At 37.1% G+C, this 16,796-nt stretch overlaps 2 long non-coding RNA genes across 11 annotated transcripts in view; one reads left to right on the top strand and one right to left on the bottom strand.

Moving 5' to 3' along the window:
• The window catches only part of LOC110360016 (uncharacterized), a 128,223-nt gene that overhangs the window by 31,065 nt on the left and 80,362 nt on the right, over positions 1-16,796 (bottom strand). The gene's annotated exons all lie outside the window — the stretch shown is intronic.
• The window catches only part of LOC110360019 (uncharacterized), a 38,573-nt gene continuing 25,013 nt past the window's right edge, over positions 3,237-16,796 (top strand). The window contains exons 1-2 of one of the 3 annotated variants that reach the window (XR_010473707.1): positions 3,237-3,518; positions 3,638-3,749. This is a non-coding gene — a long non-coding RNA (uncharacterized LOC110360019). The remainder of the gene's footprint in view (positions 3,519-3,637; positions 3,750-16,796) is intronic. The other 2 variants (XR_002415644.2, XR_010473706.1) reach the window with 2 other exon arrangements.

Genomic DNA, 16,796 nt, shown 5'->3' with positions numbered 1-16,796 from the left:
GCATTGTAAGTAGTTTATACAATAATATCCACCCTTCATTTCTAAGTCAAAGATATCTTGTTCTGTTATGAAAGTACGTGAATTATTAGAACAATCACTGAAAAGCTCACAATCATAAGATCTTTACCATTAGACTACATTGTTTCTTATCAGTATTTTTCTTCCTGTCCCATGGAAGCGCTATTTAAATTTAAACAACTAGCCATTGAATAAAAGCAGTATGCTTTAGTTCTGTAAGATATAGTAGAATTCCTTTTCTTCCTAAACATGGTAAAATTTTTCTTACACATAGCACCCTGGAAAAACAAATCTAAACCATTTTATTATGGAAAAGGCGAGGTTCCAGTGGCTCAATGAGGTATCTGTCCCTGGTATCAACTGATTCTCAAGGGTTCTTCAGAAAATATAACACAATTCTGGTCAAAAATAATGTGTGGGAACTCACTCCTTTCATAAATATAAGGAAATGAACTATTTTGCTGTACACTTCCTACAGTTCCCCCTTTCTCCATCACATTTGCGTCTCCGCCCCCTGCGCCACCTCCTAAAATAACTTTCCTATCTCTGCACATGCATTCTCTTTAAAGTCCAATGATGGAAAAAAATGGTTGGACTCAAGCACAAGGTGCTGATGCCACTGGGATGTGAAAAAAAAATATCACTGTACATCCAGGTAAAGAACAGCAGAGGAATTGTTCCTTGATTAACGCAAATTTGAATGTTCTGTCCAATCTACATCTGAACAGTATGAAGAGTCTTGGCGTACATGATCTTCCAAAATCTTCACCAAATTCTGATTTTACTTAGTAGAATTTTAAGTTAACGTCCCCAGTATTTAGAATGTCTTTGTTGTCTAAACCACATTCCTGGATTTCTTGTATTTAAGAAGAGTTCATACATATTACAGGGAAGTTTCAAAGGTGGAAAGGATAAAATGATCACTATAACTGCACATACACTCTCTCCTGTTACAAAATGTGTCAGGGATAATTATGTTTCTTCCCTTCAATAATCTGTATGATCCTAGCTTGAAATAGGTTTGGGCTCCCAAAGCATTTGAAATGCTGAACTTGGACTGTGTGCATGTAAGTACATTCCCAAACTAACTCTATATTGCTCTTGAAGGAGGGAGGAGGGGAGAGGAAAGCTCTTTGGAAAGTTACAACATAAACCAAAAAAAATAATTTTTAAAGCCCAGTAAATTATAGCCTATCTTGAAAAGCTAAGCTAGCCAACAAATCCATCCACATAACGGAAGGCAAATCTTTATGCAGTCTGAGATAATAAGAAACGCACTTGTATCCATTTTTATTTACCTGTGTTTCCTGTCACAAGAAGAATGGTGATGCTTGTTATAAGGGAACTAAATCTAGCTCTCTGGGTTTGGTCCTCATCTCACTTGGACTTGTATAAGCAGAAACAACTCTAATACATCTCTCCCATCTTAGGATTGTAAAGTTTCTAAATCCTCACACCTTAGACTTGGATTCTAATTTAATAAAAAAAAGATTTCTTTTGATTAATGATTACATGGAGTTTTTGGGAGAGGGAGTGTTGGGGGAAAAAAAAACCTTTTTTCCTTCCCTTTTCCTTTGAAATATTAGAATATAATGCTATCATTTGAGTAGAATAGACATGACTCGCTATGAAGTACAATCTATACTTTCATCTTTATTAGTAAAGCAATTTACTGTAATAAATGAGCAACTGTAGACTATGACCTAAAATAACAGAAGAAAACCTGGAGACATGCTTTAGCAATCCTGATATCTTTAATAGTCTTTGTAACCTAATTTTATCCTGTGTGAATAAGTACCCTTGCTTTGAAGTCTTAGGAAGCAAAGCCATTCTCAAATATGAATATAAAATGGGTAGAAGGCAGTCAGTATTAATGAGACATTGTCATTGTTCACTTGTGTATTTTAGAAAATGCTACCCCATTGTAAACATATGTCCTGGCTACACCCATTGCAGTTCCAAACCTAAAGGCGCCTTGAAGTTCTGTTTTTTATGCCTCTGAGCTGTGCACTGTGTAAATACAGTGAATATACAGACTTTGGTCTCTGTACAAGCTTTGTACATTATTTTGATTTCTTTTCACCCTTCACAGTTTTACATGGAATAGAAGCATAATGATCCACTCCACCCAAGCTGGGTATTTCCTGGTAATTAATTAATGGCAGTTGATGGATTTTAGATTTGCTGTTGGCACTCAATTCAATGATTTGTCAACTGTCAGGAAATACCCTCCCTGATTGTCCAATCTGCCAAATTACTAATTAAGCATCTAATGCTGAAAAACAAATAACATTTTTATACTGTTATTAGTTTCATTCATTTCAATGAAATTGATCAATCTTGTACTGCCTAAAATCTGAACAATGAACAATTTGCATTGTATAGCAGTGACCGTTTTTATTGGTGGAAATAGGCTATAAAATAATAAAACAAAATAAAGCCAAACTACAAGTGAAGTAATAGGAGACAGGCAACCCTGCCTACAAACTCTGCCATTGTTAAATCAATATAACTGTTGGGTATGGCGATATAGAATATACTATAAATGCTGCTTATATTCAGCCTCTCATGACAATTTTATAACTGAGTACAAATGCTGGAAAGCCTAAAATGTACCTGAAACATTAAGTTATTTGATCTGAGTTGCTAAATGGGAAGAAAGATGTAAAAGAAAGAGGGGAGGAGGAAGAAAGAGGGGAGGACTATACAGAAAGAGTAGGGGAAAAGTGTTGAAACTAGTCTCATTTTGAAGAACTAAATTCAAAAAAACAGTTAAAATAAATAAAAGCAAAGTATTGGCATTCACCTTCCACCTTATAATCCAGAGCTCAAATGGCACAGCCAGGATATCTGGGAATTAGGATCAACGCCTCGCTGTGCATGAATCAGAACAACTATTTCAATCCTATGGTCCTCTTGATTCTCTGGTCTGCTATAGGAGTTTCATATACTCTACGCTACCCAGAAAAAAGCACTGCCTCCTGCAGAAATTATTCCATTCTAGATAAAACACTAAAGCATTAATTACACCAGAATGAAAGCATGAGATCTAATGCAGACACTGAATCTCAGGTGCCCCAACCCTCACATCAACCACTTATTTACAACATTTCAGACAGAAGGAAATGCTCCTGCCTGGTTGGTTTTGAATAGCCTCTTTGTTTTCATTAGAGCTGGCTGAAAATGGCATTTAAAAAGATATAAAAGTTGAAGAAAACATTAAGATTTGACCAGAATCAAATTCACCTCTTTTGTCACATATTAAAATAAATTGTTTTCATATTGACTGTTAAGAAGTCAGTCTGTGTATGAGCTGGATAAATAAATCATATTCATACAGCCCACTCACTGAAAGGAAATTACTCTCAGGTCCTGCTGTTGTCAGTGTCCAGCCCACTCTTCTTAGGCTGTATATTTATGTCTACTCCAGAGATCAAACATAGTTTTAATTCTTAAAAGGGGCTACACAGGAGATGTGCTCAGCCATGCTCAGGGATTGGGTAAGAAAACACCCTAAACTTCTTTGGACTTTCTTATTACCTTTCAGTATGTTTCACAACTGTGGAACTTTTGGAAACATTTATCATGAAAACTGTTGCTGCCCATTATTACCTTACAGCGTCAGATGCAGTCAGAACAAGAACAATGGGGCTCTTTCCAGGAATCACGAGGAAGGCTTTGTTTGGATTATCCCTTGGTACACCGATTACCATTGCGCAGCATCATAAACGGTAGGTAATTACTCATTATTTAGCCTCTTCCACAATGTCATTACAAGGACCGCAGCTTTCATATCCTCAAAACAGATTCTGTCTCTTGCTTTGTCATAAACTTGACTCACACCAAATTATACATTTTAAGAGAAGTTAAAGACGGCAGATAATGAACCAAATTTGTTGTTATTAGTAAGGTTTTACAGGCTTTTCAAGTTGCAAGAGAAGCCATGAAGGGATGACAGAACATACGATTCCATTTCTTTTAAATAATTTTCTTTTAAATAATTTTCTTTTCAACTTTTCAGAGAGAATTTCAGAAGATATTGACAAGGGACTTGCTATGTTTCAGCAGAAATAGAATACAAACTTCCCCTAACTTCAGTAGTAGTAGTAGTAGTATATTTCTATTAACCCTAAGTTATCTTCAAAATTCTTTCTGTAATTTTATATTTGTGCTTTAGCTATAAAACAAAACATTGGTTTGCCACCGCCATAACAAAACCTCTGAGTCAGTGGAATTGAATTTTTTGGGGTCAGCAGGTACTTAACACAGACTGTAATAAGAGCCAATATTGTTTTAAGAAACAAAGTTGATATGTATGACATACTAATATTTAACAACTCGGCAGTGCAAAGGCTGATGGGTATAAATGTTAGGTCTGACTGCAGTTGTTTATCCTGTTAAATGAAACCTCTGAGAAACTGAAAAGCCATGTTTCATTTCAAAGCAATTGACCCCAGAAAAGTGCTTCTCTCAGCACTAGTTATTACTGTCAAAGCCTGCAGTCATCTACTTTTTTAAGAAAAAGAATAAACTTGTCCTTCTAGAAAAGTGTTACCTTTGCAACCACCACATGAAAGTAAAGCTAGAATTAACAGAAGCAATATTTTTAATTCTGCTGGAGCTCTACATGTTTCTAAATGAAAGTTCTGACTTTGAAATATACTTGAATTTGTTTCAGAGGGGAAAAAAAAAAAAAACAAAACAAAACAACAACCTTGTTTTAGGAACACTGAGTGACAAGGTTTTCTTCAAGGGAATTTTACTCTTAGGTACTCTACTACTCAGGTTATTATGATTCAAAGTACTGTTGTCATCAGAAAGTGAAGCCACACAAGAAAAACGTTTCCATTCCTGTTATCTTGTGACCACTGTCCTGCTTCAATCCTAAGACCGTTCTGACTTACAGCAGCAGTCAATGGCTCTGAAGAACTGAAACTGCAGAAAGGGGTGCTGAAAGATCCCAGGCACTTTCCTTCTGCAGCTGAGCTAGCCAAGCAGGAGGAGATATGGAAAGGAAGGGCCACTGGTGGAGCACAAAGAAGTCTGATTTGCTTCTGAGGCACGGATACCAAATAAAGAAGACATTTAGCTCCAAGAATCCTTCCATTTATATCAGGGTTGCATCTGCCTATGCATCTAGTACAAGATTTTATAATAAAATATATCAACATCAGAACTGACAGATCTAAATATCTCTGGCAAGGTAACTGATATCCAAATGTAGACATCTGGATGAATTCAGATTTTCCATTTTCTAATTTTCTTATGTCTCTTCCACCTTCATGGAGAGCTGTTAGAACCCAATGCATTCAAGCACCAGACCGCTAAAGGTTATATCTCATAATTGAAAATTGTAACCTAAAAACAAGGCTCTCATAAGGCTTGTATGGTCTACACACAGAAAGCTCATCCCTCAGCTCTCAGTCCCCTTCAAGGAGCACTAAGCGCACGTTGACAAGAGTGCACACAGACAATCCCGTATCCGCTCCACCCAGTTTCCCAGTTCGGAGAAAGCCCTGATGTGGCAGGCACGTGCCAGCCCCGGCTGCTGAGAGCAAGGTGCAGTAACTCAGGCTCGGTGCCACACACATTAGGTTACACAACTCCTGGCCAGAAGTGCCTCACATCCGGCCACCGCAGAACCCAGGGAGAACAGATCTATAACAATATGTTCTTGTACTCTTACACAGGTAGACATACTTAGTATTTTCTCAAAACATAGCGTGCAACTCCCACATCTTCCTTTTTTGGCTCTGGACTTGAGAGGAAGATGGTTTTAGATGGGAAGGAAGTAGTTTTAATGAGTAATAATCCATTTCCTCATCAATAAAGAATCACAAGACTTTTAAAACTACTTGAATATCAACTAAAGGTTTGCATAGAGAACTTGTGAATAAAACATTAAACAAATCCAACTATCAAATTAAAAACCTATTCAAGGATATCTAAATGTGGTAAAGCCCATCAAAATGTCTATAGGTATATTTTAGTTCCATTTATTGCCTATAGCATAAATTCAACACATGATCTAATTTGTGGCTGCAATAGACAGATGTGAGCTCAAAACCACTACAGCTGCATGATTTTTAGAGAAGCAAAAACCACAAAAAGTCAGTAGAGAAACAAGCAGCAAAGCAGTGGGACTGAAAACCTGTGAAACAGATATTTACACAATATTAGTTGATTATCCAGTTTTTTATGAAACAGCCACAAGTATATCAAATATAAATAATTTGTAAATAAGAATCCTTCAACGTCAGAATTCACAAAGTTGCTAGCAGGCTACAAAAACAGTCTACAGCACTGAGCCAAATATTATATGATAAAAAAGTAAAAGCAACACATACACACAAGCTACTTTGCTGAAAAATATCCTCATGTTTCCATCCTTTTCAGAAGGTAACTTAAAAACACAGTGCCTGATCTTTTGGATTGGCCTGTAGGACTCCAAGGTCACAGAAACAAGCTGCAATTAAAAAGGGTGTAATGAGGAAAGGTCATGAAAAATGAATAGGAACATGACCCAGCACTACACAGCAGTGAGGTACAAAAACAAGCGGGATGGGAAGGCGCCAGCCAGCGCACTTTCCTATCTAATCAGCTGTGTCTCCGATAAAGGAGGAAGTAAGTTAAGGGAGGGAGTCTTCAGTACTTAAAACAATCCCCAAGACTCCATTTCTGCACTAGTAATGTAGTGACTCTAGGATTCAGGCCAAGAGAATAACTAAAGGAAGCTTAGCAGTCACTAATTGTCAGCTTCATATTTGTTCATGGATAATAACAACCTGTTTGGATTAGGACAGCAGATACTGCTTTTCACAAGTAACTTAGCACTGTCAACACAATGGTACGTATTTTGGCGTCTGAAGCCTTGCAAAACACCCCTCGATACACATCTCTACCATGGGAAGGCTGTGAGAGTACATTGCAAACACCCAGTCCTGCGCTTTCACACTTCATTTCTCCTTAAACATGTCAATGACATTTCAAGCACACTGCTCTGACTTCTCACTTTTTGTAACAATAACATGATCGTTGCAGATGCTCTCTGGGAGCAATGTGACTGAATCTGAGTTCTGAAGAAGTAACGTTTCTTCAGAATTCTAAGATGCAACACAATGTGAAGAGGTTTCAGATTTAAGTACCTTACGAGTTCTGATTGATGAACATAGGTCGCAGCAGCTAAGAGGTTTATAACCAAGACCTGCTGTCCACCCCTATGAGGGTACATGGGCACCAGAGGTCTATGAGAAACAGCTCTTTATTTGCTGTAGTTTATGGATTAGTACTTAAGGCAAACTGATCAGTAACATTTTTGCAGGATTGACTACCATGTAGTTTTACTTTTCTAATTCGAAAAAAATGAACTCTGACAGGAAAAAAATCAAAACAAACAAAAAACCACAAGAGCAGCAGGTCTTGAAGAGACTAGGGAATGGGGAAAAAATTTCTTACATCATAAACTATTTCATCACCCCTCACTGTTCATAATTTGCATTTAATTTCTCTTTTAATTTTTCCTTTGTCAGGTACCAGATGTTGAGTTTTGCTACACTTTTCTCCATTATATTTAGAGAGTTTTTACCCTCCCGTTCTCCAGACACTGCATGAAGTTACTTGCATACTGTAACCCAGGATATTTACATTTGCCTTCACTGGGCTTTCAATAGTAGGCATAAATGATGTTCAAAGGACAGCAAAGGTCTTAATTCCTATTTATCTTGATAATTTCTTATTCCAATTATAATGTAAACAGCACAATCCAGATAAGCCTGCCTATGTGCAACTCAGAAGCAGTACTTATAGAGCACTTTCATTTAAAAAGAGAGCACTGAATGACAGAACAACTTTGGGTATTTCAAGGACTGAATCCTCCTTGCTTGCTTTGTTTCATCCATATAATTCCCATAGATTAAATCAGAGTTAAGTTCTGAACAGCAACAGGCAAATTCTGAGTACACTCGTTTAAAGAAAAATTTAAATACTCATCAAAAGCTTTCCTAAATCCACACAGACCCAAACTTAAAGTTTCAGGCTGGATGAGCAAAACTTCTCTTTTCAAATATCCACAGTCTTATGTTATTGATCAAGATGGAAACAATCAATTATTCTATCAAGGCCCTTCTTAGGGCATTACACAGAGTGTGATATATGTGATTATAAAAATACAGTACTAAGGGGCAAATCCTGATATGATGTTCTTGAACCATCATAATGGAAAGTTTGTTCAGGCTTCTCAGTCCTGAGGGTCTGGACTGTCCCTTCTTACTGCCCACCGGTCCTTTAAAGACACCATTTTATGTTTATCATCTACAACTATGTATTATAGACTGGCATCATATACAACTGTGTAATGGGCCTTGTTGGCCACACAATTAAGCAATAGTAAGAAAAGTCCAGATTGCTTATATACCAGACTTCTGTATTTTGCACTGTTAGGATGGCACAAACAACTGGAAAATCCTAGCTTGGCCTTGCACCTTTATCACCACAAAATACAACAACACATATCAACAGATATTTTTCATTACATCACAACCCACAAAACCAGTAGTCCGTATGTCTCCGCAGGTAGGAGGCATTTGCATTTTATCATCTCCCCTTTCGGTGTGACTGATTTATTTTACAGGTGCCTTTTTGCAATTTACTTATATTGAAAAAAACCCCACACAACAAACAAAAAAACAGAAACAATGAACAAACAAAAAAACCTTCTCAGTTACTGGCTTGTGTATTTGCAAATGTGGGGCTTTGCAAACCTGACCTCATAGTGGCATAATTACTATAATACTGGTTACATGACTCATTTAGTGATTACACACTAACTGCTAACTGGCCACTCCTTGTCACTCACCATTTGCCAATACAGTGTTTATCTAAAGCAGAATGTACTGACCAAAAAGCACATGCTGTTAAAAATGCACTTAAATCAAATTATAAAGTTGCTTTTTAAAAAATTTTTAATGTCCCTGTGTAATTTTTGTATATGCAATACAAACACTGAAGTTGTTTATGCTTTAAACTGTAAAATCAAAACAGTATTTGGCTTATTTTAAATTCTTGCCATTTATATTTATTAGCCAGACTTCAGAGCAAACGATAAAAAAGACTTCTAGTGTCTTCAGATTTGCATTGACTTTAGAGCAAGAATTTGTTCCTAAGCAGTTTGTTATCACAAAACTGACCACAAAGCGTGAGTTGCTCCCTAGAACTGACATAAAACTACAAACTTGCACTTGTACTACTGAAGGAGAAGGGAGCATTGGGAGGAGAAAGAGACAGAGATTGCCATGGCCTTTATCCAATCTCACCACCCTTGCAGTGCCAGATTGCTGTCTACCACATGCCCAGTCCCCACAAGGAGGTGACACGGGTTTTCTTCGCTGCTACCATTTTTTCCACAAGGTTGTACCAACAACAACTGTACATTAGTAACTCAGTACTCTGCCCAGCATCACTCCCTGCAACAACACTGAGATTGCTCAATCTTTTCTTGAATAACACGACAGAAAGAAGTTTCAGGCCAAGTCCCTCCCTTGGGGCAACTGAGAACCCTCCTTCTGTGGAGGCCACACCAGCCACTCCACAGCATTCACACATCACCCAGATCCTGATGCTTTGCAAAAGAACTGATTCATGGAAGGAGCACAGAGCAGGCATTTCAGAGGCTTTCTAAAAATGATGATCATTATTTATCTTCTTTTAAGGTATTAATAAATAGGTGATTCTTTCCCAGATATAGAACACTGGCTTATCGAAAGCTTTTGGAACTTACCTTGATTTCTATTTCAGATCCTGAAAATTCAGCTAGTACATGCAATTTATAAAATTAATCGCTGCAATTTCAAACGAATAACCCAGTGCTCAAAATCCACATGCTGCCATAAGATACTAAGAAAGCCAGCACAAGCCTGTTCTCATGATGTTTACAGTACATCTATGCAATCTCAAGTTACTTGGAAAGTTCAGATAAAGGCAAAGTTCAAATAAACAGCAAAGTGAGGTGCTTTTTGGAAATGAAATTCAACTTCCTTTAACTAACAAACCAAGGCCAAGTAGGAGAGAGAAGAAAAAATTTAAAATGCTAGAAACATTCTTCAAACAATACATAAATACTGAACTTTTAATAATTTATGTAAATGGGGCAAATGGCTGTTTGTAAGACCATTAACTGCTAGCCACATACAGATGACATACACACAATTTGATTTGGACAATAGTGTACAACTGCAAAACTAACATGACTTTGCTACAAATATTTGCTGACAGGTAAGGAATTTACATTTTTTGTCAAAAGACAGATAGTAGACCACCTTCCAATCTTTTGTTTAGGTTTAGTTCCTCCTACTCAACCAATGTGAGGGTGGTTGCACACTGGAACAGGCTGCCCAGAGAGGCTGTGGGGTCTCTGTCCTTGGGCAGATGGCCTTGGACAACCTGCTCTACTTGCTGCTGCTTTGAGTAGGGGCATTTAACTAGACAATCTCTACAGGTCCATTGCAACCTCAACCACTCTGTAATTCTAAAATAAGAGCTCTTTGAAACCCAGCCTGGGGACAATGGAGACTTGTATGTTTTGATGAATTCTAAGGCTGATGTCAAAGAAATAACCTTTTTTTTTTTTTTTTTCTTTTCCCCCATTTCACTTTGGTTCTTCTAGAACTGGAACTTCTAGGGACAACTAAACCTACCCTTATGAGACCAACGTTTATATCTGAGATGCATACTGTGATAATGTTTTAATATTCACTTATGACCTTAAAATGAGCCTGAGTTATATTACAGTATGTTTGTAAATGAAAAAAAAAAAAAAAAAAAAAAAAAGCTGGATGTTGTGGATGTTGGGGAAGTGCTTCCTCTTGCATTTCCATTTTTAGCACTAAGCTTGACATGACCTTGAATTTCCCATGATATAATCAGGCAAAAATATGCACATTTACTGATGAGATTTTACTGATTACTGCGGAGGAGTGATCCTGTACCTTTGTACTCTGGTTATACTCTTCAGGTTGTTGACAAGCAGTTTTTTTAAATCCTCAAAACTGATACATTCCTCACTTAAAAATACTCCATACTTAACAATACTCCTCATTTTTATATATTCAATCTAGATTATACCGAGGATGTTAAGATTCATTTTTGTAAAAAATGCATTACAAAAGAAGTATTAACCTACAGAAGACACTACATGACAGTGCAATAAATGGATAGAATGATTGTCCTTATGACAGAAATATTTCACTGCATGTGTAACCTCTGAGTTTTTTTTTTCCTTTGATAGATGTCAAGCAGACAATGAAGTCACCATTGTTCTCTATAGTGAGGTTCTCCCATGCTGAATGAGCAAACATACAATTACGAATTAAGATTATTATTAAACAAAGTAAGAACAAAACAAACATTTCCACGTGATACGGTATGTAGAGCAAAATTATTGCCTATACAGTTTTTACTGGCAAAATTCTGGGGCTGTTCAAAGAATATTTTTCACTTCACCACTTCAGCCTATAGCTGAACTTAAACCTTATTCTTTAGCCGACCTACAGGCATTTCCCAGCTTTTTATGTAAATAACATATAGAAGGTAAGGACTTAAAGGTTCAATAATGTAAACAAACTGCTGATTCTTCTCCATTGCAAAGTCGCCCACACATGACTTAGCTTTAAGTCATTGACTTTTGATCCAATCCATAAAGATTTTTTAAAAGTTAAAGGAAAGTTCTATTGCCCAGCCCTGTTCACCACTAGGCAAAGGTCACTGTAGCAAAGAACTGCTAATCATCCAAAAGTCAAAAGCAATTCCAAGTGCTTAGAGCAGCAAGAATCATTTAGGGATTCTCTCAAAATATTTTTAAACTCAAGTGTTTGGACTGCAAGCAGCTCATGCATGAGTGATTCAAAACTCGGTTTAGTAGCTGATAGTCTATTTCCTCAACGTGATGCTAACCTTATAACCTTACAGAAAACATCCTATGGCTTTCTCTCTCTGTTTTTGTGTGTTCAGCTTCAGGTATCTGTAGGGATTCAAATCTGTAATTGTTTAAGTTATTTAAAACACTTAAAATAGAAAACTAATACATAAAACTAAGCACAAATTTTCACTACGAAGCACTTTTTGAAGTTACTTCTTCAGACATTCTTATTACTCAGTAAGCCATTTTGTCAAATAAGCACAACCTGAGATACAGAACCTACTGGTCTTATGGTCTATTACAAAGGAAATGAGACAGGAAATAAAAATACTCCATTAATGGAGGCTGTCTGTCTGCAGGAAGCTTATTCGTGTTCATCAAGAACAAAACATTTCTGATTCTATCAAAAATAGGATGCTGGAAAAATACAATGTAATATTTTGGACATATCTCCAGAGACATTCACTTTCATTTGGACAACTTATATGAAAGTAGAAAGCGGAAGGGTTGAGATTATTTATAAAACTGCCTGATCCTGTTTCTGAGACAGAAGTTGTCACACGGGTTCGAAGAATCACAGCACAACACCAAGAAATCACACATGCTTCACCTTACTAAGGCTGCTTAAAACTTACATGTGCTTCCTAACAGGCAATGGACTTGATAGAAAGTAATTGATCCTACTATGATGAATCACCATCATGAACTTTGACATCAATGTGAGAATCCAGCTCCGTGAGCCACATAAATGAATACCTTGACCACAGGAGCACCTGAATCTGAAGATTTTACTGCAGTTCAGGATCGGAAGTTATTCAAAGACCAGTTCTGGAGGGAACAGCGTAAGATTTAAGCACTAGCGTAAGTGGCAATGACTTCACTTGCAACAACAACAACAAAATAATAAAACATTACCAACAGAGCATAGAGACATTAGATTATGCTAGGTCTGCATAATTAAAAGATGCAGAAAAATCTGGCCAAAAGAAATGTTTTCTCTCTCTGCTCTGCCCCATCTTGGTCCAACTGACCATTTCCGATTGATTGTTTCATTTTGAAATGTAGGTATTTCACATTCCTAAACGTCTATGTATTTCTACTTTGAGTTTCTTTTCTACAGGCATTGGATACATCGTACAATTCATTCCTTCACTGATTGACTACTCTCCCTAATATACTAGAAGAAAAAGGGAAAGAGATAGGACAAGTGCATTTGAAAACTGAATTATCGAGAAATCAGCAAAAAGTCTTTCTACTTCAAGCAACACAGAAGGGTAACAAAGTGAAACCTTAGGCTGCCAGGGCTCCATTTTCTTTGCAGTTAATGGATGAAAAAAAAAACAAACTCTCTGCTAATTTTTTTTTTCACAATTCTTGTCAAGTTTCAACAATTGGTATCAAAAACAGGAACACACCCCATCTGGTTATATATCCCTATAATCCCTTCTCTCCAAGTATCCTGATTTGCCTCATTATCCTAATTTTGTACAAGGATAGCAAGAGGATGCACTCAGAGCTCTGGGCTCCACTGGGGAAGGCTGATCTGTAAAAAGATGTTATTGTCAGAGGCACTGCAGGAACGACTTGCCTTTTCCCCACTCTGCTTAACTTCTGAGCCTCTTACCACTCTCCTATTGCTGGCAATAGCTGACACTTCTCTGAGCGAAGACTTGGGCACTCCCTGGCTGACCTTCTCGGGCAAAGGTCTGAGCTTAAACTGTTGTAACACGCTCAAAATTCTGTAGTAACTTTATTTAAATATATATCCAGGTTTCATAATTAATGAGTCATTCTTATAGAAATAAAACAGCAAATTCAGAAACCTTTGAAAGAGGGGAGAACAAAAGGCACCTCTTCATAGCCTCCGTATTTCAACTCCCTAGACTTCATTCTAATTAGAACAGACACTTCTAATAATTTCATATCCCACACTAGTTCTATACTACACCAGCTGGTCCATGATCGTGACAACTTAAGCTTAGCCGAGAAACACTGTCTAAGAATCCTCACCCTTCAGTGGTGCAAACCTCTCATGCAAAGCCCAACTCAGGAACCCACGCAAGATCCAGAAGCAAGATGGTTACAATAAGCACCAATCCTGTAATGCCAGGCATCTAAAATAAATTCAAAACACATCTGAAAATTCTATTTTTCTTTCCTCATAAGGGCTGTTATAACCTCCCATTTTTCCCCTCTCGTACTCACATTGAAGAATGGGGGACTTTTAACATCATGAAAAAAAGGAAAAAAAAATAGAAACAAACAAACCACCATAAAATAAACAAAAACCCCAAACAAACAAAACCCCGAAAACCCAAACAAACAAATACCGTTAAATGCGTATTTCTTATTTCAATGACAACTCCAGAAGCGAGATCAGAAACAGTAAGCAAAATTTGGCTGAAACTCAAGTCAGGCAAGTATTGTTCTAAAAAATCATAACGATTCCTATTTTTTGAAAGTATAATGTGCTTTAAAATGGAATCATACAATCATCGAGTCCAACCACAAAATAACGTAACTCTAGCAATAAAGTATGTCCCTAAGAACTGGAAATCAATATGAGAAATTGCCTAAGAAGGTAACTTTTTCAAATTATAAAATACTCTGAAACAACAACACTCTGTCAGAACCATTCTCCTTTTTGCCTGGATTTACCTGAAATAGTATAAGGCCTCTTTTTAATGCCCACTTAATTGACACACACTGTTAAAGTGAACATTACCTAAAGAGATCCTTTGAAATACCCCTGAGAAGCCTGAAGAAAGAAGAATTGCCCAAGAGTAAAAATTACACTGGTGGCCTGAAAGACTAATTTACACTGTGAAGGAATGTTAAAACAATTGTGATTAGTGACTGGCCAGATTCTCTCATTTCCACTGAGGCATTAATCCAACTCAAGGTAACAGTCAAATTTGCAGTTACAGAACTCCTCAAGAAAGAAACTTAATGGACTAATATCAAGACCTCATAATAACACATTGTATTCAGACAACTTGAATGCTTGGGTTCTGTTTCAAAAATTACATGCATAGCTGCATTCCTCCTCTTTTTAGCATTAGCTACTGAACAAAATGACACCAATTACGAAAATTAATAAATAACTCCCGCTAATAGTATACTTTTGCTTTTCAAAATATTACTGAAAGACATATCCATTATTGCAGATTCCAAGTAATTTCTGCAGGCTCTCCTAGTAACTGTGCCTTTTATGTACAACGGTAACTCACTGATTATGCTGTAAGTTTAGGGCAGTATTTTAGATTTAAAGCTGAGTATGGTAAACTAGGCTGTAAGTCAAACAGATGTTGTGGGCTCTGGAGATTGGTTAGTCTGATCCTCCTGTAAAAGAAGCATCAACTAGGGCAGGTTGTCCCAGGCCTTGTCCAGCAGTTGAGTTTTGACTGTCACCAAGGATGCATTCTCTACAACATCAAGCTTTTACCTTACCTCAGCTAAACTGACCTGCACTTGCCATAAATTGTTATTTAATCTTCTCTACAGTCAGCATTTTGCTCAGAGAAGTTCGAAGTTGTAACAATGGCAGAGCTTCACAACCACAGTCTGAGGAGAAAGTACCGAACAGGAAAAGGAACTTTTTATGACTATGGCTACTCAATCCTTCAGTTAAAGCAGGTCCAGATTTCTTTGCCATGAGGACTCTATCTGAGACAAGACCATTTGCACAGCTTATCAAATAATATATTAACATATTCAAGTTGCTTTGAGGTTATCAATCAATCAAGTGCTCTGGACAAACTCAAATTATTTTAGAACAGTCATAAATAATTCTTTGTTGTTTGGGTAATGTGTGGGAAAGTTGTTAGGTTTTTTTGTTTTCTGCAAATGAAACATTACATATGGGATTGGGATCTGCTCATAGCAACAGTTCCCACAAATACAGAAAGCAGTTGTGTCATCCCAAGTCTTCTATCCCTACACATTGGGTGGAAAATTTGGAAAAGAAACCTCTTGAACCTGAATAATCAGTGCATTGGGTGGAGAACTCACTTTGCAGCACTGAATATTCACCTCTGGAACTCAGTTCAAACACAAGTCAACTGATGTAACAGAAAATTCTCTAAACAGAACATTAATAACAAAACTTCTAGTTAGAAATCAGCTTCAGAAAGAAAATGCCTAAGGCAATCTTTTTTAATTAGCTGTTGAATCCTATAGTCAGGGTATTCTAGGGGAAAGGGAAATCCTTAATACTTTGTTTTTCAAGATTGTAACTGCTAAATTAGACACTAAATTGGTTGAAAGTTTGTCTGTTGAGATCTCTGAAGGATTTATCAACTGCAAGTTCAACTTCACAGAGAAAAGAACCAAGCCAAAAGGACTAAGAATAAATATTCAAGGCAAATTCCCATAAGACTAAGTTTTAGGGCACAGAAAATTACATCTGTATCTCATCCTTTTCTGCTCCTAATAGTTTTCTCTATCTATAGAAATCAGTTCTGTCTGAGTGATACAGAGGACTTCACAGAAGTCAGAAAGGTGGGGAAGCGCCACTGAGCACTACTTTACTGTATTTTTTCCACTTTCTCGATCCAAACAATATCAGCACTGCAATGTATTGAGAAAGGTGTTCTTTGGTGTATGTTTGATTTGGCCAGAAAAAAGAAACTCTAGAAATCCTTCTTAATTCCCAATCGGACCTAGAGAACCACAGGTTCTCAATAGGTAGTTGTACTCTTGGATGTTAACCTGGGATTAAATATGACTTTGACATTTATTCAACAACTCCAGAGTCCACTCAAATGCAGACATTGTATTGTCAACAACGGTGCTACCACAGGCAACCCAGCTGCCTACCAAAGTATCTAGAAGCCTCATCACAACAGAACAGTTTCTACCCCTAGAG

The sequence above is a fragment of the Columba livia genome, chromosome 7 (genome assembly GCF_036013475.1).
Source record: "Columba livia isolate bColLiv1 breed racing homer chromosome 7, bColLiv1.pat.W.v2, whole genome shotgun sequence".
NCBI lineage: Eukaryota > Metazoa > Chordata > Aves > Columbiformes > Columbidae > Columba > Columba livia.
The sequence above is the reverse complement of the archived record's forward strand: the minus strand, read 5'-3'. Positions and strand labels throughout refer to the sequence as shown.